At 45.6% G+C, this 25,524-nt stretch overlaps 1 long non-coding RNA gene across 1 annotated transcript in view; it reads left to right on the plus strand.

The window, feature by feature from the left end:
• LOC137614722 (uncharacterized) overlaps positions 1-24,615 on the plus strand; it is a 51,760-nt gene extending 27,145 nt beyond the window's left edge. The window contains exons 2-3 of the long non-coding RNA XR_011039135.1: positions 10,157-10,226; positions 24,349-24,615. This is a non-coding gene — a long non-coding RNA (uncharacterized lncRNA). The remainder of the gene's footprint in view (positions 1-10,156; positions 10,227-24,348) is intronic.
• The last annotated feature ends 909 nt before the right edge of the window (positions 24,616-25,524 follow it).

Below are 25,524 nucleotides of genomic sequence, written 5' to 3' on the forward strand. Positions count from 1 at the left end.
TTTCAGAATCAACTATTCCCTAGCCCTTTTACAACTTTCGCTGCCCATGATAGTGATTAAGTTTGAATGATTGACCTTGATTTTGGTTCTGCTTTTGACAGTTAATTGTGAAGCCCTTGTTTTAAAGGACTTGCGTCAATGTTGAATAATATTCAAGTACTGTAATATATGACGGTAGTTTTTGATGGTCACCGTGTTGGTTACTATTGGAATTAATATGTTGTTCCTCTTGGTAGTGTACTTGGCGTAGTACTTTTCATATTATACATGCTTGAAATGTGGTTTGGTCGGGAAAACAAGATCGCTGTATATACCGATAATGCTACACACTCTGCATCAATTTCATCTCCTAAATGTGGAACTTTGGTTGCTGAATCTCTTAATAGAGATAAAGCTAAACTTAGCTCATAGTGCAAATTATGGAGTTCATCGATCAAGTTGAACTCTTTAACAAAACTCATATTATGAATTGTAAGTCAAGGACAGTGGCTCCTCAACACCCAGATCTATGCTATGTCAATATCGCTCTTAACCATTAATACACAATTCATTTAAAGTTATAGGTGTTTTCTTTATTTAATGCAAATTTGTATTTCAGAAGCTCAGCCATCTAATTTCTTCAATAGCATCTAATATTGGCATATAAAGTCTTTATTTTTTAAGATTTTTTTCTGGTCATTGTTTTAATTCTTTCATTTTACCATGTTGTGAGCATTTTTCTCCTTTCTAGTCTTCAGCTATTGACACATTTAGTAATTTGTTGGACAAACTGTTAAGGTTTATTAAATTCATAATCTCTGATCTTGATATTAACCTCTTTGCACCATTGTTCAGTTAGTTCTTTATGCATGTTGCAAAAGATTTTTCAAAAGTCTGACTATCCTTTGTATTTAGTTCTTCCCAGACTGTACCGTCATGTACTACGTACTGTAGTACTAAGTATATGGTTAATTCTAACAGTCAAGCCTTCTTCATCACAAGGCTTAACACTGCACAATATTTTAGAAGATTTAATAGTGCTTTGACCACATTTTGGAACGAATGATTTTGCTAATCAGGCGAATTGAATTAGTGGAACTTCAGAAGTTCAATTTTGCAACAAATGTTTTTATGCTGAATAGTCTGACATGAGTCTCTTCATAGTTTATATATGACAGATCTAGTTTATTGTAACTGATCTTTAAATATTTTATACTAATTCATCATCTCTCCCTACGCCTATTGATGCAAAGGGCCTCGGTTATATTTCGCCAGTCTCTATCTTGAACTTTTAAATCAATACTTCTCCATTCATCATCTACTTCATGCTTCATGTCCTCAGCCATGTAGGCGTGGGTTTTCCAACTCTTCTAGTGCCTTGTGGAGCCCAGTTAAAGGTTTGGTGAACTAATCTCTCTTGGGGAGTACAGAGATCTGTGTAAAAAGTAAGCATTCAAAAATAAACGTGGCACTAGGCACCACCCCTTGATTTTATACTGGGCAAGGGGACCCAGCTAGAACTGTAGTTGCCTAATGTTATTCTAGAGTTATACCGTCTCACTTATACTAGCATGCACGGAGTTCTATATAAATGGCAGCAGCATGCTTTCAAGGTAGGATACTTTTTTATTTAAAGGTAGTTGAACATTAGGAGAGGAAAATTAATGATACTGCCTAATGAAAGGCTGGAACATAAACACCCTCATGGATGTGGTGTAATGAAAAAATAGATTAACAAAAAGAAAAATGTTTACGAAAAAAAAATGAACGACTTCAATAAGAAAATTTCTATGGCAAGAAAAAAGATAGTATCTCTCTTCACTTCAGTCCTACACTAACTAGGGTAAAAAAAGATAGGAACCCCCCCAAAAAAATGCCCACACATTGGACACACAACAATATAACACACTGTACTCACAATTAGAAATAATTTAAAGATGATTATCTATATGCAAATGGAAGCCACTGGACAGTATTAAAGTTACAACCATTTATCCTATAAAAGAATAAACAACGCGGATGATTCTGAATGCAGCTTTTAACGGGGCTGCGGGCAAAAGAACAATGAGCATTTGTTAACCTAAAAACTGTTAATGCCTGAAAGACGTTTACTAAAATTATTACAATTACCCTTTCCTATTAGTGCTATTTTTTTCAATAGCTGTCAGTGCCATACAATTTTTTATGTAAAGATGGATGGTTCTGAAGGAAGTGTACCTTTGCTATTTAATGAATTATTATGCACTCAAAACCCAACACAATCACAGGAACTGGAGTAGTGCTATATATCCAATAAGAAGTTTTAGAGAATCTAAGAGTTGCATTAAAAAATACACTATGATGGGAAAATGTCTTAGTGATAAGCATCATTGTGTAATAAATTTCCCCACAAGTTTCACTTACTGTACTCTGTCTAGTGTACTTGGAATTAACAAACACCTTTTTTTTCACGGTTTGGATTTTCTTGTGTCAGTCCAGTATTCCACATGCCTCACAGGTTGAAGATACGCACAAATCAGGAAATGTTAAACTGTGTGATTGTAATCCTAGACACCATCTCCAAGCCTTACAGGGAGTAGGGCGTGCTGCAAAGAAGGGAGTATTGGGACAATATTCAGGGACCAAAGTATAAAAATTTAACATACGAATTAAAGATATACAGTAATGTAAAATTTGTTTGTTCCGACACATACAAACCTTCGCTATTTATAGGGTATGACTTTCGATAACGCTGAAAACCAGCCAAGACAATTTTAGTGAGGAATTATTACCCCATCCGCTAGTTAGCAGGAGGGGGTTGGGGTAGACTGACTACCTCGCTCACTCACACCTGTCGGTTGAGTAACCACTTCTGCTTTTGGCTTGGTAGAGTGCGGACGTGCCATCTCTCCTCCCGTTAAACAAACTGCCTTGACTTTATTACTTTTCCTTTTTCTTTTGTGTGTGTCGGTATGTGTTTGGTTATTGTCCCGCTATGCGGATATGTCCAGGGATTGAAGGCCACCGCTGCGACACCTTCATGTCGTCCGTGGAGACGGACCCACACCCTTTATGTCCGGCTTGCCGGGGAACTCTGTGTTTGCGGGACAACATCTGTTCCAAGTGTAGGGAGTGGCCTGCCTCCCAGTGGGAGAGGTTTGCGCGTAAGCGAGTTCTCGTACCATCGGTCACGTTGATCCTTCGGGATCTCATGACAGAGGAACCTCGGTTCCTCGTTACGTTGACCCTTCGGGGTCTCGTAACCTGAGTTACGCTGAACCCTTGGGCTCTCGTAACTTTAGTCGTGCTAACACTTCGGTGTATCGTGACAGAGAAACTTCGATTTTTCGTTGCGTTGATCCTTCGGGTTCGCACAACACAGTTCACGCTGAACTTTCGGGTTCTCGTGACCCGAGTCATTCTTTTTATGACAGAGTTTTCGAACGCTCGTTGTGTTGATCGTTCGCGCTCACACAATACAAGCTATCGTGAACCTTCGGGTGAGCGTAGCAGTGAGTTCTCTCACCAACCTGAGAGCTCTTGCGCGCACGACCAAGTTGGCGTGCATGGCCAAATCGGCGCGCACGACCAAATCTGTGTGCACGACTGACTTGCCGCGCACGACCGTCTTGGCGTGCGCAAACAAAATGGCGAACATGGCGCGCCATATGCGTGAACATCCTGTTGCTTGCCATGCGCGTGAACAACACACTGCGCGCCAGGTGCGCGAACAACCTCATGCACGCCACGAGCGCGAAAAAGGTGCGCGGATTTGGAAAGGGCGCGCGCACGAGCACCCTTCCGCCTACCAACAGTTCGGCTCGAGCGCGGGACCATCTTGGCGCTCACAGTCAGTTTCTCAAGCCCCTTAGGCCTCGAGAGAGAACAGTCGCCTGCGCGACCGAGCCCAGACCCTATCCCTAATGGTAGGCCTGTGGCGATCTTGCCTGTAGAGAAGCCTCCATCAGACAAGAGGGTTAGGAAACCTTCCCAAGTTCCTAAACCCAGGGAATAGTTCATCCTAAGGACCTCCCCCTTAGTTCCTCAGGAGCCCGTGACCCCCTGTGGCTTAGCAACTTATTTAATGTAATGCGCCAAGCCATAAAAGGAGTCTTTCCCCGCTCCCTGTCCTTAGGTGACCCACCTAGGATCCCCTTATTGCCGCCTCTCTTCCCAGGGTCCTCTCCTCCCTCCGATCCTAGGAGGAGTTCGGGAGATCCCGCACATGAGGGTCCTTGTGGCAAGGGGAGACGGTCATCCCCTGGCAAAAGACCTCTGGAGGAGATTAGGCATGAACCTCAGGGTAGCCCCCTGCAGTTCAAGACACCACAGGCCAGGCCAAAGGGGAAAAGGAAAAGGATTCGTCCTTTGCCTCCCAAGGAGGATAGGGTTACTGTACTTCCTATGGACACTCCTTCCGTCCTTTATCGGTCGAGATAGTGTCTAAGGAGGCACGACCTGCGACCGGACGGGACTCACCCCATACGGCAACGGACTTACATTCCACCTGTAAGCCGACGGAGTCCTCTAGGCCCTTGGGGACAGAGGACCTCCGGCCTCGTGGGAGAGAACCGAAGGATTTGTTCACCATCCCCAGATCCTGGGCCAGGCTTCCTTCCTCACTGCCTCCCAGGCAGCTGGAAGCGAGCACAACCTCGGCAGTCTCCCTATCCCCAGTCTATCAAGTTGACGACTTCGACCCACTCCGATCTCCTATGGACGAGAGCTCGGACGTGGAAGGGCAGAGCGATCTCGAGGACGATGCTCTGCCAGCAGCCGCTAGCCCTAAGCTTACGGAGGATGAGAGGAAGGAGTCAGAACACGCCTTCTGGCAGGTCCTAGCCTGCATCCGTTCCATCAGTGGAATTCCAGATCCATTGGCAGCCCCTCTAGATGGAAAAGAAACGGTCCTCAACGAGTTCTACGGCACTCGGAAGCCTAATAGGACCAGTGCAGCTTTGCCCTGGTCAAAGGGGTTGAAGAGTGCCAAACAGAAGGCAGTGTCCCAGGCAACTGGGTCCACCTCATCTCTCCGCTCCAACTCGCCCTCCAAGCTCCTACCTCCTCCGTATGTGTTTCAGAGGAGGTACTACGAGATCCTCGGGGAATCTCTAACAACGTTGCCTCTCGACCACTCTATAGAGGCACTCTCGAAGGCCACCCCCTTCAAGAAATTACGGGACTTCCAGTCTCCTTTTCGGCCTCTGAAATCCTAAACCAGGAGAAGGCGGCGAAGTACGCCATGCAGGGTACTTCGTGGCTGGATTTCTGGTTAGGATCCTTAAGACAAATGATGCAGTCTAAGGACCTGTCTTGGGAGTCCTCCAGGAAGTCTCTGGAGACTTTCCTATTGTCTGGCACTCGGGCCATCGAGTTCCTCTCCCATCAGGTAGTGAACCTTTGGGCCAACACTATCCTAAAGAGGAAAGATGCCGTCATAGGCAAGTTCCATAGACATCTCCCTCAGGCCGAAGTAGCGAGACAGAGAAATGCTCCTTTCGAGGGCAATTCTTTGTTTCATCTCGAGGATTGAGTGGGTGGCAGAGAGGTGGAGGAAGTCCAGTCAGGACTCCCTCATCCAAAAGGTCTTAACGGCTAGACCTTACCCCTCTCAGCCACAACGGAAAGCACAGCAAAACCCGCAGCTGAAAAAGGCTAGAGACCCAAAACAGCAGGGTAAAAAGGGTGCAAAGCAGGCCTTTCACAGCAAAAAGTCCTTTTGTGGAGGAAAGGGTAAGAAGGGATCTGGCCGAGGCCAGTTCCAATAAGACAGGCAATCCTCCCATTTGCCCACCTGTGGCGGAATGCCTGCAAAGCCGGTGGCAGAGGTGGCTTCACCACGGGGCCGAACCCTGTACGGTCGAAATGATTCGTTCAGGGTATCTTATCCCGTTCACACTCTCTCTCCCTCCACTGACTCGAGTGCCGATTCCATCGAACTCCTGTGCGAAGGAATCCGCACAGGAGGTCCTCGACGGGTCCCCAGGCTTCTTCAGTCGACTTTCTTTTGAAAAAGGTGTCTGGAGGCTGGAGACCAGTCATCGACCTCTCGGCCCTGAACAGGTCTGTCGAACAGACACCTTTCAGGATGGAGACGGCCGACACAGTCAGACAAGCGATAAGACCCCAGGACTTTATGTGCACTCTAGATCTGAAGGACGCATACTTCCGGATCCCAATTCACCCATCTTCCAGGAAGTATCCTAGATTCATGTTCAGTCGTAAGCATTACCAGTTCAGGGTACTGTTTCGGTCTTTCCACAGCACCCCAGGTATTCACGAGAGTATTCGCCCTAGTATCATCTTGGGCTCACAGAGTCGGCATCCTTCTCCTAAGATACTTGGACGACTGGCTGATTCTGGCAGACTCGGAGACGGCCCTTCTCCGCCACCGAGACGAGCTTCTAAGGTTTTGCCAGGATCTGGGGATCTCAACTGTTCCCCTCTCAAGAACTGGTATACATTGACATGCAATTAAACACCCTAAGGCACAAAGCGTTTCCATCAGATGAAAGGATCCAGAAACTGAGGGAGATAGCACAGGTTTTCCTCAGTCGGGAAGAGCTCCTGGCGCAGTATTGGCTTCGCCTTCTCGGTCACCTCTCTTCCGTGACCCGACTGGTCCCCAACAGTCGCCTCAGGATGAGATCCCTCCAGTGGCGACTTAAATCCCAGAGGAACCAACACTCCGATTCCCGGGATCACCTAGTCCGCATAGGGCTAGAGGAACAGTCGGACCTCAGGTGGTGGCTGGCGGAGTCGAACCTCTGTAAAGGGGTCGATCCTCTCGTCTCTCCCCCGGAATTGGTGCTTTTTTTCGGATGCATCACGTGCTGCACCATTACATCTCTGGCCAATGGTCCGAATCAGAAAGGTACTAACCCATAAATCTCTTGGAGATGAGGGCAGCCTTTCTGGCCCTCAGAAAGTTCCACCAGGTCCTGGCGGGGCACTCCATGGTGTTGATGAGCGACAACACCACGTTAGGAGCTTATCTAAGCAAACAGGGCGGTACCATTTTCGCAGCAGCTGTGCCATCTTGCAGTAGATGGGCAGAGGGCAACTCTGCGACTCGATCAGCTCGCTTCATTCCGGGCAAGCAGAATGTGCTAGCAGACAAGCTGAGCAGAGCGACTCAGATTGTTGGCACCGAGTGGTCTTTGAATCCTCTGATAGCCAACAAAATCCTGACTTTGTGGGGTTCCCCGACTGTGGATCTGTTCGCAACAGCCCAGAATTTCAGGCTCCCGTTGTACTGCTCCCCAGTCCCGGATCCCCAAGCTCTTTGGCAAGATGCTTTCCAACAACGGTGGATAAACCTGGACGCTTATGCATTTCCCTCTTTCTGTCTGATGAGAGAAAAGTCCTCAACAGGTATGAGCAAGCAACAACTTTCAAATGACCATCATAGCTCCGCTATGGCATCACGTAGAATGGTTCCCGGATCTTCTGCATCTCCTCATGGAGATCCCGAGGGAGCTTCCTCCATCGCACGACCTCCTCAAACAACCACATGCCAACATCTTCCACAAAGCCGTAGCTTCGCTTCGACTTCACGCCTGGAGACTATCCGGCACCTCCTCACACAGAGGCTTTTCGCAACCGGTTGCGAAAAGAATGGTTGGACACCTGAGGAGATCCACAGAGGCAGTCTACCAGGCAAAGTGGTCAGTTTTCTGTGGTTGGTGTCGTGGAAGGGGTATCTCTCCCCTCGATGCCTCTGTTCCATCTATAGCGGAGTTTCTTGTATACCTTCGGGAAAAAATGCTTCTCTCGGTCTCGGTAGTCAAAGGCTACCGCTCAGCCTTGAGTCTCGCCTTTAGACTGAAAGGAGTCTATATTTCCTCCTCGGAACTTTCTATGCTCATACGCAGTTACGAGCTTACTTGTCCCCAGGCAGAGCTAAGACCTCCCCCTTGGAACGTGGTTCGGGTCCTCAGGTCTCTGAAGGGCTTCCCCTATGAACCACTACGCCAGGCCTCCGATCGCCACCTCACGTGGAAGCCTGTGATCCTGCTCGCTCTGGCTTCGGCCAAGAGAGTCAGCGAACATCATGGTCTATCTGCTGATGTCTCCCACTCTAGGAGATGGGGGGAAGTAATCTTCAACTACGTCCCTGAGTGTGTAGCTAAGACTCAAAATCTGGGTGTGCCGGACTCCAGGTTCGGCCCATTTTGGATTGAGAGTCTTCGTTCTGTAAGCGAAGATCCAGACCAACTGTTACTATGTCCAGTAAGGAGTCTGAGGTGTTATTTAAGAAGAACAGCAAAAGCTCGCCCCCGTGTACGAACACTTTTTGTCAGCACGGGGAAGGTCAAGAGGAGGGTCACGAGGAATACTATATCCTCCTGGATAAGGAAAGTAATTGAATACGCTCTATACCCAGATCCTCCTCTGTCCAACCGACCCAGAGCTCATGACTTCAGAGGCATTGCAACGTCTCTGGCGTTCAAGAAGAATTTTTGTGTGGTACAGGTATTGCAAGCGGGCGTGTGGAAGCGTCAGACGACCTTCACATCCCACTACCTGAAAGACGTAACCCACAGGAGCATGGAAACCTTCTCCATTGGTCCTGTGGTGACTGCACAACAAGTGATCTAATGCCTCAGGCTCCTTGATGGACAAGTAGCAGAGGGTTGAGGGCTGAGGTAACCTGGGTTAGTCTGGGGTGAATGAAAAGAATGTCTGGCTCCCTTCTTTCTTTCTCCTTCTACCCCCCTGGGGAAACAGCTCTGCAAGACCAAAGCATAGCTGACCTCACCCCTCTGCAGGTAAGATTCATTTCCCTTTTGCATCCTGAGTATGAGTAAATACTTTTTTACGTCACCAATACCTCATGAGGGAGGGTATTGGATATGTCTTAGAACTCATGCTTATCCTCGAGTTCCTACGTAAAGACAAGCCATGAGTCTCTCTCACACAAGCTTCTGCAGGCCGCTATCAATGAGTTACCTTGTAACTACTTTGATTTTAGCGAGGGTTGGGTTCCTACTAATTAGATCAAAGATCAATTAGAAGGAACCCTGGGTCATGACCAAAGCTAGTTGGTAGAACTTCCTCCCTTCTAAGAGTAAGTCGCCCTATAAATAGCGAAGGTTTGTATCTGTGTTGGAACATAACAAATTTGGAAATAATTTGTATTTTTCCTAGCATACAAACCTGGAGCTATTTATACAAATTGGGCCGCCACCCTGTCCCCCTAGAAGTCCTGCCAGGAAGCAAAGGTGGTTACTCAACTGACAGGTGTGAGTGAGCGGGGTAGCTAGTCTACCCCAACCCCCTCCCGCTAACTAGCGGATGGGGTAATTATCCCTCACTAAAATTGTCTTGGCTGGTTTTCAGCGTTGCCGAAAGTAATACTCTATAAATAGCTCCAGGTTTGTATGTTAGGAAAAATACAAATTATTTCCAAATTTGTTATATTTTTCCTATCTATATGTTTTGTTTTTCACATTTGGTGCCCATTCAGTCAGATCACTTTTTGGGCATTTTCACCAACAATCATAGCTTCCACTCAACAGGTTTTGCCTGTTCACGCCACATTGTACAAAATAATCTTGAAAAGTATTCTAATTATTCTTTGTTAATTTCCTTTTGTCAGTGGGGTATTTTTCCCTGTTGGAGCCCTCAGGCTTACAGCATCCTGCTCTTTCAGCTGTGGTTATAGCTTAGCTAGTAATAATAATAATAGCATAGCCAGATGGATGCCAGATCATTTGGGAACAGCAGCTCTTGGTGATCCTTATGTAGCTTCATCCATTGCTATATTAAACAATGAAGGGTTCAGTGTTGATCTTTTGACATTAACATTTATCTCAAAATATTCTTCACTCTAGACCTTGTGTAATGATGCTGTACCAGCAGTTGTAAAATTAATCTTTGGGGTTCTGGCTCTGCTTACTTACAGTTATAATGTCATTGCTAGTCATTTTATTTGATAAGATATACTAACATATGCAGTAACCTCTTCACATTTTCCTAGTGCTCCTTCTGTTGTTAATTCATTACAAAGATTACATATATGTGAAATGTATCTGCTTTTATGGCATGAACCCAAACTTGTAATTGTTAATAATGACATTCTCTCAAACTCAGTTCATGTTGGGATTTCCTTTTATTTTATTTTCAAAAAAGTAAAGCATTACATTTCAGAAAATTTGTTTAAGGAATTTTTCATTTCAATTTTTTTCTCTTTCAGGTGTTCTACAGTTGAATATTCTTAAAGCAAGATTCTTCGCGATCTCTTCATCAATGGATATTAAACTAATGTATGGTTCCAATAAGGATTTTTATACGATACATACAGTACATTCAAGCAAATTTCTGTGTATTTTATATATTTAATTACAAAGTAAATGTTTGTCCATAGAATTTCTGCATTGTTGATAACATGAAGTGGAAAATGAAATTAAATGTAGAAAGATATACTTTTTTCTACAAGAATACGCACCTTCATCCTTTCAGCGAACTTGGATACAGATTTTAAATCAACGAGGTGGCGGTAGTTAGCTGGAGGGTGGCAGGTAAGCCGTGCTCACCTGACAGGCCACTGAGCTCCCACTTTGTTTTCAGCTGCTGGATAGTATTGACATACTTCCAGTGTCCTGTTTTAATCATTTGCTCTTTCCTTTGTTAAATATGTTGGCAGATGTAGTGTGTAAAGAATATTTTGAAGGAAAGATGATTTGCAGTAATTTCCCTTATAATCGATGCTGCATGACACATTTCTGTGTAAACCTGCTGATATCTGTATTATTGTTTCTGTTTGATAGCTTTTCTATTTGCTGTTTACTCTCTCACTAGCGTGGCCCTTTGTTGACAACAATAATGTAACTCTAAGGAGGTTAGGATTCCTTAAATATTGATGTGCTTCATTGTAGGATGAAGCTTTTGGTGCCACAGTGCAATGTGTGAAAAGGAGTGACCTTCAGTTTTCCTGATCCTGGAAAAGACACTAAAGATGTATCACCTGGTTATGCTGTCTTTAGAGTACCTGTGGTTATTTCCCTTGTTAATGTGTTGTTATAGGCTTTTACAACCCAGGTTCCTCCTCTGCCTCATTTTTGTGAATAGCTTTGCTGCTACTTCTAAAGAACAACAAGTAATAGTAGTCGTCAGAGAAGACAGATCTATGGGGTTCAGGCACTCGAACCCGTAACTTCTGTAAGAAAAGTGTGGTACCTAGATCGTCTGTTTTTGAGCGATTGCCGAGTGTTCTCCCATAGCGAGAAAAAACATCGGTACAGAACATTAGGGAGGCATCTGGATACTCATTAAGGGTGTTCACACAGCTTTTGTGTGTGCTTGGTGTGTACCAAGAGAAGAAAGTGCTGAGAGTTGCCCCATAGCAGAAACATTGGTATGCACAGCTCTTGTACGAAGCTGAGCGTTAACATTGCCAGTGGGGATAAAGGGCACCACCCTGCTTTCTCCTTTCATGGACAATTTCTCTTTTATGTGGGAGAGGGAAGTAGTGTGACGAGAAATTTCCCTTGACTGAGATAAACATCAGTATAGTACTACACGATCTAAACGTATTCTCATTCTTTGGGTGATCATTACTTTAGAGTCACCAAGTAACTAGTATACTTGTCTCCTGTCTTCTGTCCCTGCACTGAATCTTCCAACATGCTGGAATCATTCAATGCTAGAGACATTTTCACGTGCCAGGACTGTTCCATGACCTAGATCATCCCACACTCAAGACAGTGACTGGCCCAAGAGATTTTACCAGACGCCAAGATCTTTTAACTTGTTAGTGCGATAGGGATTGAAACGTGATTTCACAGGTCCAATCTCAGCACTAGTACAAGCACTGAGATGCCACGTCGTGCTTGCATGGTTGTCAGCAAAAGGTCTCCTTCAACCAAGGATTGGTACTCGAGTTATGCTGCTATGCGTTACATGGTGCCACTCCCCCGTCCACTCTCCAAAGGCTAAGAGTCCCCCTTAACCTTGGAGACCATGAGAGCCATGTGGAGACCAGCCAATGCTTCTGCATCCCTAACCAACAGGGGACTGCCCTACTCCATTTGCCGACTGTGTTACTGGAGGGAAAGTTTCTTCAAAGAGTGTTGGAAGATTCATTGAACCTACAGCACCCATTGCCAACGAAGGCAGAGATTTTCAAGGCTTAGTTTATGGTTACCAAAATTTTGGCACTCATTCGTGAGTTGTTGGCAAATGTATTTCTGAAGCGATACGAGTTGGTAGCAGCACTTGCCTTACCTTCTGGTTTTGTTTGAACAATTACGGTATGATCTCCCCTGATTGCTGCGTGATGAGCCTCATCGCAGGAAATATTCACATTAGGGGAATTTGTTATCTACAAACATATTTGGAGAGTGATGGGACACCCAGCTAAATATTCTATTCATCTTGGTCACATGATCCCTAGATAAAACGCACCTGCTTTTCGACCATCTGGTAATGCATGCAGTGTAGCAACTTGGCAAGCTTTCGAGAGAGTTTTGTAAAGCACCCATTAGCATGGATGAAAGATAATGTTTCAGTTTGTGACTTATGTCAAACAAAAAGCTTGTTTCACAGACCCTTAGTTAGCAGGTGCCCTTTTGTGAAGTTAACAACACAGTAAAGTTGTTTGCAAGGTTCATCTGGGCAGGAGAACTATTTGAGCAGAAGCTCTGTCAACAGTGTCAATGTAGGGGTCGATTAAGATTCTTATTCTTAGGTAGTATGCTCTCCAGTCTCAATCCGTCTGCAGTATTCGAGTACCCCTTCAAACATCCTTGGGAATGTTAGACTTTTTCTTTTCTTTTCCCATTTTCCCATTTCACCAATTACTCAACGGTCTGTTGACGACATGGAGGCTTGGCATAACCCTGATTGTTCGTAAACAGCCACACTCCAAATGGTATTCAGATCTGCTGTTCTTATCTTTCATCATTTGAGAAGCTCCTCAATCTTCATATTGAAATATACCACTCTGCCCCTGATAAAAGTTTGATATTAGGACTTTGGTCTAGACTCTTCTTTGTGTGAATTGACAAGACTCGTGAGGAGTTCTGAAGAACTATAGTCACATGCAATGTATCATGATTTTGCAGGTCAGTAAAGCAATTCTTCTTGAGCCCTTGTGGACAGCTGATAAAACTTTGATTCACAAGACTGTCCTTTACTAGCCTAGCTCTGATGAAGCAAGTAGGAAACTGCTTGATTTTACCCGAGTTTGTTATTCTGAAGTATAGAAGATCTCTATCACCTTGGTTCAGATGTTTGTAGCTACAACTTACCCCCCAACTGTTGATGACTTAGTCCTCCTCCACTTTTTCCTTACAATAAGCAACCAGTGGGGACCAGGATGGCTTATGTTCCTGTCTCGGGAGAACATTAAGACTTACTAGAGCAACAAAAAGAACAAGAAAAGGGCTGAGAACGAGTTTCTTTCTGGAATAAGACTTTTTCCTGCAGGGGAGGAGATGAAAGGAATCGGGAATAATGTGTCGGGTGCTCAATTTTTAAAGACAAGTCTAGTAATGACAGAACTTTCTCTTCTCTATAATTATGGGAGTATACCCACAGGTCCCTGGATACCAGTTAGTTGCTCAACAGATCATATTTAGCTCCTTCACAAGACAAGAAAAATCTCTTGATTGTGATCAGAACATAAATCTAGAATGAGAGGTAAGATTTACTGTTCCATCTACTTCTTTCTTCCTGCTTGATCTAGCAAATTTTCTTAAGTTTTACGTCGAGTCTCGCTCCCATCATACCATCGAGTCTCGCTCCCATCATACCAGACGAGGGTGAGGGTGATGCAATGTATGCAAACGCATTTGTCATAATAACCATACATTTAGCCTCCTCGCTAGTACAATGACAACATTTTGCTTAGCATTTGCATGGTGGCAGATCGATCCCAGTTACAGGCCATGATTTTAGTTGTTTTATGGGGAGTCTACTGCTGTGCTTGGGTACCAGAGGGGCCTTTGGGCTTGCCCGTCTGACATTCTGGTAAACATCTATTCTGATGAAACGAACTGAAACCAAACGCCTGTAACATATTCTTCACATGGATATAGGGTCTTCCTTGACTGTCTACCAGTCCCTGGTAGTTACCTAGCCTAAAACCTGACAGGAGTCATCACTTTTGCTTCAGTACAGGACCAAAGGGCTTCGACTTCTGGGGAAGTAAACCAGCCACTTTAGTTATAGGGACTTTTACCCTCCTACTAACTACCACCATGTTGTTAAGTTTTAACAGTTGTATCCAATTTTACTTAAAGCATACTCCTATTAAGAGACACTAGTTTGTAATTAGGAAAAATACAAATACATTTTAAAATTTTGTGATATGCAGTAGGAACATCAAGAAAATTACAGTGCATGCAGACCTGAAGCTGTACCAGATAGAAAATTGTTTTCACCAAGTATTTAACCTTTTGTGTAAACATACTCGCCCCAACATACAAACCTTTTACATGTGGAGTGAGTAAGGAAAAGAATGACAGTATGATAAAAATACCTGTTGATAGTGGACATTAACTTATTACCTTTTTTTTTTTTTTTTTTTTTTTTTTCTTTTTTTTTTTTTTTGTAAACTTTTTCACCCCAACATACAAGCTTTTTATATGCAGAGTGAGTAAGCAAAAGAATTGGTGTGATAAAAGTGGGGTTGATAGTGAACTTTTATTAGTTTAAATAATGGACAACTTAGAAGTCCATGTTATATATAAGAGGAAATAATGAAAATATATTAAGAATTCATCATAAATTTTATGTAACAAATTCCTTAAACTTTATATCGATAAGTAAAGATTGACATTTATCATTATTATTCAGTGATGGTGAATAATTTTATTTCTTTTAAGAATGTTTATTGCTAGAACATAATTAACCTTTACATCCATCATTTTATCGAGAGACGTACAATAAATGTTTAAAACTGTATGACAACAAATAGGCTAACTTCCAAAATAATGAAACTAAAGGTAATGGAAGTAGAGGGCTTACTGTATTCATATTTAATTCAGTAGTTTGTCTAAATGAAGTTATAAGTTTTAGATGTATGTTTTATCATCTTGAAAAATATAAAGGATCCCTATTATAACATGAAAATAATAATTAGAAACTATCATTAAGAGCAAATTAATAGCATGATTGAATTTGTATCCTTTAGGAAAATATCACAAACTATTTTTTGTCACCTTTAGATGGGTTGCCAGTAATGGCATTTAAGAGCAAATGTTTGATTATAGCAATGTGAAATGTTCTTGTCAATGGTTATGGTCTTTAAGTAATTAGTACTTTATTACCTACCAAGAATAGGTCTCAGTTTAGGATGTGCAACCGAATTTGTATTGTGTGTGGTTTTGATATTTCTTTTAGAGCAAGAAATTGTATAAGCATTCTCCTATCATTTTTTTCTGTTCAACTTTGTTGTATTACTTATACAGTACTGTATTATCAATATAGATCTCAAGGTATTTAGCCTACCACAGAATATCTCTCTCTCTCTCTCTCTCTCTCTCTCTCTCTCTCTCTCTCTCTCTCTCTCTCTCTCTCTCTCTCTCTCTCTCTCTCTCTCTTTTTTTTTTATTCTTTTTTTCGTATGTGTTATTCCTGTTGCTTTCCCTCTTTCAAAGTAAATTAAGTAAATTAGTTACAATTGCTTACGGGCTGCCAAGGCAAGAGCCCATTTCTTGCATAAGGCAAGGCAATCTTAATAGACAGACAGCCTGTTGCATCTTAATTCTTCCTGTAAGGCTCACTATTTTAAGGTGGTGTCTCTTGGCTAATTTTGAAATATAAGTTACAGCTATTGTGTTGCTTTAGTCTAGACCATTTTTTAAGTTTTATTGGGCTTTTATCATGGTTACTTGATTCATTTTAGCCATCCACTCATAATGCCAAGTATCATGCAAGCAAATACATGTTCTTTCCTTCTAACTTTCGTTGATATTCCTCTATAACTTCTCGCCACATTAGTTTCTCTAAATTTTGAAGTATGCCCAAATGCCCTTTTTTAAGAGAATAAAGTTCTTGCCTCATTCTTTTTATACAGTGGTTATGCTTATATTTAATAATGTTACAGCATGAATTACTAACGTAACATCAGTGCCTTCTCTCCATGAATATTACTGTCTCTCCCTCAGCAATTATCACTCGCTTCTCTGTCCATGTTCCTTTTTGTGTACCCACATAAACCCATTCAGCTTCCCCATCTTCTGAGAGTAATCTGTGGTCAGACTTAGCATAATCACTTGTACTTGATCGTGTTTTTGAACACTCCAAAATCTCGGCTTATGATGACGATTACATTAAGGCTATATGTATCCACCGCATTCAACAGCTCCTTTTACAATCGAATGCAGCGTTCTCTAGAGTTCTATCGGACCCAGCAACTTGTTTCCTTACAAAGAAAAAGTTAATTTCATGGAATAAAATTGGAGTTTTCCTATTGAAGTCTTTTTCACATGGTCTGTCCGCTCTTCTTTTTTTTTTAGTAGTAGTAGTAGTAGTAGTAGTATATTTCCTTATGTATAGCACAAGGTCTTGTGCATGTAAGGTATAGTTTTATTGATGGGAGTTCCTTGTTGTACCTTATCCAATAAGTTTGTGTACCTTTTTTTAAAGTCTACACTAACTTATTTCACTCGAAGATCTGTATTACCTGCCATCACGTAAAAGGTCTTAAAATGTTGTGCCGTAACTGAAATACAAACCACGCTATTTAATGTGGGTAATTACTTTCGGCGTAGCTGAAATGACGAGCCATTAGAATTTTAACGAGGGTTTATTACCCTACCGCTAGTTAGTGGGGGTAGGGAGGGTAGCTTGCTAACCCCCCCCCACCCCCCCCCCCCCTCGCACACACCTGTGCTGAGCTCACTTTGCTCTCGGCTTGGGTGGTAGTCGGACGTGTCCACTGTCACCCTCGCCTTCTTTGACAGCCATTGCTAATCTTTTTGCTTTTCCTTTGACAAAGTGTGTGTGAAGTTGGCCTCTGTGATGCGTAAGTGTCCTGGATTACCTGACCGCCCTTGTGGCACGCATATGTCGGCGGTCGAAATGGACCCCCACACCTTGTGTCCTTATTGTAGGGGCCAGCGGTGTGATAGGAATAATGTGTGTGGTGAGTGTAGGGAGTGGTCTACCTCCCATTGGGAGAGGTTTTCTCGGCGCCGGAAGAAGAAGTCCAGGTGGGATATTTCTCCTTTGAAGGTTTCTTTGAAAGGAGAAAATCCCAAGGGCTCTTCTTCCATGGCCCAAACCTCCTCCGAAGCTCCCACTCGATCGGTTTCTTCCGAGAAACTGTCGAGTGGTAGCTTTGGCCGTAGTTCTGTTGACCAATCTCGGGGTTTGGGAGAGGGAGTTGCCTCCCATAGCGAGGCAGCTCCTCCTCCTCCCCCGGGGGAGGATTTTAATGTACCTGTATCTAATAATGATTTGTTTCAGCTTTGGGCTTCCTTGGGGCTTGAGGGTTTGCCCTCCAAGGAAGCCTTGTTTTACATGATCAAGTTGGGGGCAGCTGTCAAACAATCGCCGACTTTAGCAGAGGTTGATCCTCTGTCTATCGTTGACGTTGTTGTGGCAAAGGCTTCCGATGAGTTGTATCAAACCTCTGCTCCTGATGTTCCCGATGTAGCTGAAGGCTTAGTTCCCCGCTCCGAACATCCTTCGAGGGAGGAACTAAGTCCAACGGTCTCTCCTTCTGGTGATTCTCCCCCTCGGGGGAGTTCACTTACAGAGACTCCTCTTCGGAGGACTGCTGATGGTCAGCCCGCTAACCCCACGGCCCCCAGAGGGCGTATAAGGCGTAAAGCCCGCCTTCCTCTTCGCCGTAGAGGCCTTCCTTCACCTCACAAGGGTGGTAGGAGGCGTCTCTTCGGTTCATCATCTCCGCAGTCCTCCGCAGAGGAACCTCGCCGTCGTTCTCAGACTCTAGAAGCTACATCCCTGGACCTTTCTGCGGATCATTTGCGATCTCCTTCGGTGGAAGGTCGTCCTTACAAAGGGCACGCCGACCTTCCACCCGCCAGACCTGCTAACCTGCCATCGCCGTTTCTGGCTGCTGACGCGCTGTGGGCGTCAACTCATCCCGTTGTAAAATGGGCAACAGTCCCTTCGGGGCATCAAGGACTTTCGCACAAATTTGTGCACAAATCCTTTACGTGCCAGGTCTCCCTTGCGCGCCAACGATCTCGCGCACAAGCGCTCGCCTGCAGATGTTCCTGTTATAGCGCACCAGCCCTCACCTCCGCGTCATCACTCTCCTGATCGCTAGCGCGCCCTCATCCTGCTGCCCGCCATGCGCGCCCCCGTTCTCCTGCTCACCTACGTGCCAACGATCTACTGTGCGCCCACGATCTTCTGATCTGGGCGCAATGGGGAAGGTAACCTCTTCCCCTGCTCGCCAGCGCTCACCAACGCGCCATCGATCGCCGACACGCCATCGGACCCCGCCTGCGCGCCACGAGGTTGCACACTCGCGCCCACGGCCATCACCACAGCCAGATGTGCGCTCTCGTAGGGATATATCTCCAGCGCGCGCCCAACGTTATCGCCCGCACGGGCTCTTCGGCCAGACCCTGCGCGCCCGCGCGCGCGCAAATAAACGCCTTCGCGTGCGCAAATAATGGCCTTCGCGTGCACGAGCGCTTATTCACCCCCCCCAGACTCACTCCCTCCCCTTTGGACGAAGATTTCCCGTCCTCAATGGAGTCACGCGAGGTGAGGCGTTACCCCATCGCACCAATGAGGGAAACCCCACCTCGCGCCGGGAAGCCTTTTTGGGTAGGGGTGGAAAAGAGCCTCCAACTATCACTGTTGGAGTCCTGCATCCCTCCCAGGAGGGAGTCGAAGGACTCTTAAGACTTTGCCTAAGTCATCCTCAAGGATTAGACTGGAGCCAGCCAAGCCCTCAGAGAATGTCCACGAGTCCCCCCAAGAAGAGCCTTTGGGGACAGGAGACTTTGCTGCTAGCCCTTCAGGAGGGGAGCTGCAGGAATCAGAGCATGCGTTCTGGCAGGTTCTGACCCTTATGAGGAATCTCAATGGGTTTGCGGATCCAGAGATTCCCCCTCGTGAGGGCAAGGACACGGTCTTGGACCGAGTCTTTGGTACTCAAAAACCCTCATAGGTCAGCGCGGCTTTGCCCTGGTCTCCAGGGGTTGAGAGTGCCAGAGACAAGGTCGAAGGCCAGCTCTCCGAGCTTGCCTCCTCCAGCCAATCCAGCGCCGGCAACAAACTCCTCCCTCCTCCTCGTGTCCATCAGAGGAGGTACTTTGACATCATGGAGGAGACTTGTTTAGCTCTTCCCCCACACCACTCTTTGGAAGAGCTTACCAGGGGAGTCCCTTTAGAGGGACTCTCCAACCGGCAATTTCTCGTTCTCGGCAACGGAGATCCTTAGCCAGGAGAAGGTGGCGAAGTGTGCCATGCAGGCAAGTTTGTGGCTGGACATCTGGCTAGGGTCTCTGAGCATCCTGTTACGATCAGAGGACTTGTCCAAAGAGAGTACCAGGAAGGCCATGGAGACCTTTTTACTCTCAGGCACTCGTACAATCGAGTTTCTAGCCCACCAAGTCTCGAACTTGTGGGCTAATACCATCTTGAAACGTCGAGATGCGGTGTCTGAGAGATTCCACTAAAAGGTCCCCAGTACCGAGATCAGCAGGCTCAAACATTCTTCCATCATGGGGAAGAACTTGTTCGAGCCTAAGGACGTGGAGCAGGCGGCTGAGAGGTGGAGGAAGTCCAACCAGGACTCTCTCCTACATAGAGCTTTAACATCGAAGCCCTATAAACCTCCAGCAACCCAGCAATCACGTCCTACCAAGACCACGAAATCGGCAGCTACAGCGAAGACAACGGTGTCTAAGCCCTTTCCTGTCAAGGACAAGAAAGGCAAAAAGTCGTCCAAGGGAGGAAAGAATCCTAGAGGGAGTGGCCGAGGCCGCAAACGCTAGGATTGGCAGTCCCCCTGCATGTCCACCAGTGGGGGGATGCCTACAAAGTTGCGCAAACAGGTGGCAGCAACTCGGGGCCGATTCCTGGACGATTTCCGTAATCAGGCAAGGATATCGCGTCCTGTTCACATCTCTACCTCACCTGTCAGCAAATCCAGTGTTGTTGAGCTCCCTTGCCATGGGATCGGCAAGTGGGCAAGCTCTTCGGGCAGAAGTCGAGACCATGTTGAAGAAGGGCGCTCCCCAAGATGTCGCCGACGGGTCCCCAGGCTTCTTCGGTAGACTCTTTCTTGTAAAGAAGGCGTCTGGAGACTGGAGACCAGTCTTCAACTTCTCAGGTCTGAACATGTTTGTCAAGCAGACCCCGTTCAGCATGGAGACCGCAGACACGGTCAGACTTTCAGTGAGACCGCAAGACTTCATGTGTACACTGGACCTGAAGGACGCGTACTTCCAGATCCCAGTCCATCCGTCTTCAAGGAAGTACTTAAGATTCAGTTCAAGGTGATGTGTTTCGGTCTCTCCACAGCACCACAGGTTTTCACTAGTGTTCACCCTAATATCATCGTGGACACACAGGATCGGCATCCGTCTCCTCCGTTATCTGGACGACTGGCTGATCCTAGAAGACTCGGAGTCATCCCTTCTTCGACACCGAGACAAACTTCTGGGACTTTGCCAAGATCTGGGGATCATGGTAAATCTCGAGAAGTCTTCTCTGCTTCCCACTCAAAGACTGGTATATCTAGGCATGATCATAGACACCAATCTCCACAAAGCCTTCCCATCAGACGACAGGAAAGCAAGGCTGAGGAGAGTTGCGAGTCCTTTCCTCAGACGAGAAGAGCTTCCAGCCCAATCGTGGTTACGTCTCCTCGGTCACCTCTCATCCTTGGCTCGTCTAGTTCCCAACGGTCGCCTCAGAATGAGATCTCTCCAATGGCGACTCAAGTCCCGGTGGAATCAGGGTCAGGATTCCCCGGACGTCATGATCCCTATGGGTTCTGCGGAACAGACAAACCTTCAGTGGTGGGTGACAGACGAGAACCTACGAAGGGGAGTGGATCTTCTCGTCCTCCCCCCGGATTTGATGCTGTTTTCGGACGCCTCAAAGAAAGGGTGGGGGGCCACGATCTACATCACAGGACCTCAGGCCTGTGGTCAGAATCAGAAAAGCGCGTCCATATAAATCTGCTAGAAATGAAGGCTGTATTCCTGGCCCTTCAACAGTTCCAACAATACTTGGCTGGTTACTCTGTGGTGGTGATGAGCGACAACACCACAGTAGTGGCTTACATCAACAAGCAAGGAGGTACCTTTTCAAAGCAGCTATCCCATCTCGCAGTAGAGATACTGAGGTGGACCGAAGTCCACTCGATTCCACTATCGGCTCGCTTCATTCCAGGCAAGGGAAATGTGCTCGCCGACAGTCTGAGCAGAGCGTCTCGGATAGTGAGTACTGTACCGGGTGGTCTTTGGATCATCTAGTAGCCAACAAAGTCCTGACTTAGTGGGGTTCCCTGACTGTGGATCTGTTTGCTACAGCTCCCGCTGTACTGCTCCCCAGTCCTGGATCCCAAGGCACTCTGGCAAGATGCCTTCCAACAACGGTGGGACAACATGGACGTATATGCCTTTCCCCCGTTCTGTCTGATGAGGAGGGTGCTCAACAGGACCAGAATATCGGTCAATCTCTCGGTTACCCTTATAGCTCCGCTATGGCATCACGCGGAATGGTTTCCAGACCTTCTGCAACTCCTAACAGAACTTCTGAGAGAACTCCCTCCACGACACGAGCTACTCAAACAACCACACGCCAACATCTTTCACAAAGCCGTAGCTTTGCTTCGACTTCACGCCTGGAGACTATCCAGCATCTCCTCGCTGAGAGAGGATTTTCGCAGCAAGTTGCAAACAGGATGTCTGGACACCTGCGAAGGTCATCCGCAGCAGTCTACCAGGCAAAGTGGGGAGTTTTCTGTGGTTGGTGTCGTGGAAGGGGCATCTCTCCACTTGATGCCACTATTCCAGCAATAGCGGAGTTCTTCGTGTATTTGCAGGAAGAAATGCGCCATTCAGTCTCAGCAGTGAAAGGCTATCGCTCAGCCTTAAGTCTAGCCTTCAAGCTCAAAGGAGTGGACATTTCTTCCTCGCTGGAACTTTCCCTACTCATACGAAGTTATGAACTTACCTACCCTCAGTTGGAAGTGAGACCACCTCCATGGAATGTGGTTAGAGTTCTCATCTGATTTTACAAGCTGGACACTGTGCTCCTGGCTTTGGTCAAGCCCCATTAGAGAAAATTTGATGGAGCTCCACTGAATAACAAATAAGCCTTCCATGAATGCTTCGTAAACTTCAGGATGAACTTCAGGTAACAATGCCACCTAACTTGGAAGATGGTGTTCCTACTCTACTAGCTTTGGCCTCGGCCAAGCGAGTCAGTGAACTTCATGGTCTCTCGTATGACATCGCCCATTCAAGAGGATGGGGGGAGGTAACGTTCAGATTCGTCCCTGAGTTTATTGCCAAGACTCAGAATCCAGGAGTGCCGGACCATCAGTTAGACTCTTTCGAGATTTCGAGTCTTCGTTCTATAACAGATGACCCAGACCATCTCCTACTGTGTCCAGTAAGGAGTCCGAGGCTGTATCTCAAAAGAACAGCTGCAGTTTGTCCCCAAGTGCAGGCATTGTTTGTGAGCACTGGGAGAACTAAGAAGAGGGTTACCAAGAATACCATCTCTGCATGGATTCGTAGGGTGATCCATCTGTCCCTGAATCCTGATCCTCCTCCGTCACGTCGCCCTAGAGCACATGATGTCAGGGGCGTAGCTACGTCCCTGGCCTTCAAGAAGAACTGTTCAGTGACGCAGGTTCTACAAGGGGGGGTTTGGAAGCGTCAGACGACCTTAACAGCCCACTACCTGCAAGACGTGACCCACAGGAGGCTCGATACGTTCTCTATTGGCCTGTGGTGGCTGTACAACAGCTGGTTTAAAACCTTAGGCTCCTTAATGGACAAGTAGCAGAAGGTTGAGGGCATTGTTACCCAGTCTTAGTCTGCATGAATGAAAAGGTTTGTCTGGCCCTTATTCTTTTCTTCATCCTCCCCTCTCTTGGGGAAAGCAGCATCCTGGGTTCTCTGCACAGCTGACCTCAAACCACTGCAAGTAAACCATTTTTCCTTGTGTTCCTAGTATTAAGCTAATACTGTCACGTCCCCATACCCTGACGAGGTGGTATTGGGAGAGTCCTAGCCTAAAGTTTCCATCTAAAGGACTACAGGTCAACTTCCTAGGACGAGTCACACTTCAGACCTTCACACACAGCTTACGTAGGCCGCAGCCCTTGCACAGCAAGGTTCTAGCGAGGTACAGGGTCTCCTTATTGTTGAGTGCTGACACACTCAGATACTGAGTCCCCGGGCAAAGCCAAAAGCCAGTGCTGGCTGGGACTTGCCACCCTTCCTAAGGGGGGAGTCACCCATATTAAATAGCGTGGTTTGTATTTCAGTTATGGAACAAATGACAAATTCGTTGGTAATTTGTATTTTTCCTAACTATACAAACCTTAGCTATTTAATCAAACTTGCTCGCCAGCCCTATCCCCCTTGAAGTCCTACCTCTAAGCAAAGTGAGCTCAAGCACAGGTGTGTGTGTGGGGGGGGGGGTAGCAAGCTACCCTCCCTACCCCCCCGCTAACTAGCGGTGGGGTAGTAAACCCTCGTTAAAATTCTAATGGCTCGTCATTTCAGTTACGCCTTAAGTAATTACCCGTATTAAATAGCTAAGGTTTGTATAGTTAGGAAAAATACAAATTACCTACTAATTTGTCATTTTTTACATATGCTGTGCTTGATGTAAAGTAAGAGCTTTTTGCTGTTACAGCAGCACTTGATCTCTTCAAATCTGATATCTTTAGCCTTTATGTATAGTTATTGTTTTTATCTGCTCATCTTTTCTTTTTCATCTCGTAAGGTGTTTATAATGACAATATGTAATTTTTTTTAGCTAGAGAGGTTCATAAGTTAGTTTGAGAACTTAGGAGGATTGAAGTTCAGGGTATATCTGAATTAGTAGTAAATCTTAGTTATTATCACTGGTAATGTAAAGAAATATAAACCTCTTCCATCGCTTTCAAAGAAGTGTTTTTGTATCTCAATGTCTTGTGGTTCACAGTGTGATAGTGCATCTTGAATGGTTGCATATACAGTATGTTTGGGGCGCAAGTGCATAACAGAACTTTTCATGCTGAAATATTAGTACAGTATTTAATTGCAATGAGACAATTTTTTATCATTTTAAATAATTGTGGAAAGGTAATGTTCTATATATTTGCCACTTAATAGGATCAAGAACATTGCTAGCTTGTCTAGATCAATAAAGGCTAAAGAGTGATACTTATTTCTGTTTGTATTCCTTTGTATTTCACCACCTAATCTCTCACTCTCCCCACAGATCTTAACTGGACTCTGTCCGGAGTAGAGCTGCCAATAAGAAACAGACTAGGTTTATCCATGACCAGGTTTCGACAGGCTTTAGCTTCTACTTCCTTCCCATGGTCGTCATTGAGTGTTCTTGAAGAGCTTCAGGTCATCTTATGTCCTGTGTATATGACCTTGCCATGATTTCATCGTAGCGCGCCAACGTGTCCACCTTAGTTGCAGCCTGATTGAACATTATCACCCCCCCCCCTCTCTCTCTCTCTTTTTTTTTTTTTTTTTTTTTTTTTTTTTTTTTTTTTTTTTAGCCACAACTGACATACATCTGCTATTTCTCTCACCACAACTGACCCACCTCTCTGCTCTTTCTCTCACCACAACTGACCCACCTCTCTGCTCTTTCTCTCACCACAACTGACCCACCTCTCTGCTCTTTCTCTCACCACAACTGACCCACCTCTCTGCTCTTTCTCTCACCACAACTAACTAACCTCTCTGCTCTTACTCGCACCACAACTGACCCACCCCTCTGCTCTCTCACCACAACTGACGTTAACTCTTTGCTCTTCCTCTCGCACAACTGACGTTACTCTTTGCTCTTCCTCTCACACAACTGAAGTTCCTCTTTGCTCTTCCTCTCACCAAAACTGTTGTTCCTCTTTGCTCTTCCTCTTACCAAAACTGATGTTCCTCTGCTCTTTCTCTCACCACAACTGACCCACCTCTCTACTCTTTCTCTCACCACAACTGACCCACCTCTCTACTCTTTCTCTCACTACAACTGACCCACCTCTCTACTCTCTCTCATCACAACTGGCCCACCTCTCTACTCTTTCTCTCATCACAACTGGCCCACCTCTCTACTCTTTCTCTCATCACAACTGGCCCACCTCTCTACTCTTTCTCTCACCACAACTGGCCCACCTCTCTACTCTTTCTCTCACCACAACTGACCCACCTCTCTACTCTTTCTCTCACCACAACTGCTTCAGCTCTCTACTCTTTCTCTCACCACAACTGACCCGCCTCTCTCTTTCTCTCACCACAACTGACCCACCTCTCTTTCTCTCACCACAACTGACCCACCTCTCTACTTTCTCTCACCACAACTGACCCACCTCTCTACTCTTTCTCTCACCACAACTGACCCACCTCTCTACTCTTTCTCTCACCACAACTGACCCACCTCTCT

This window comes from Palaemon carinicauda, chromosome 21, assembly GCF_036898095.1.
Source record: "Palaemon carinicauda isolate YSFRI2023 chromosome 21, ASM3689809v2, whole genome shotgun sequence".
Taxonomy (NCBI): Eukaryota; Metazoa; Arthropoda; class Malacostraca; order Decapoda; family Palaemonidae; genus Palaemon; species Palaemon carinicauda.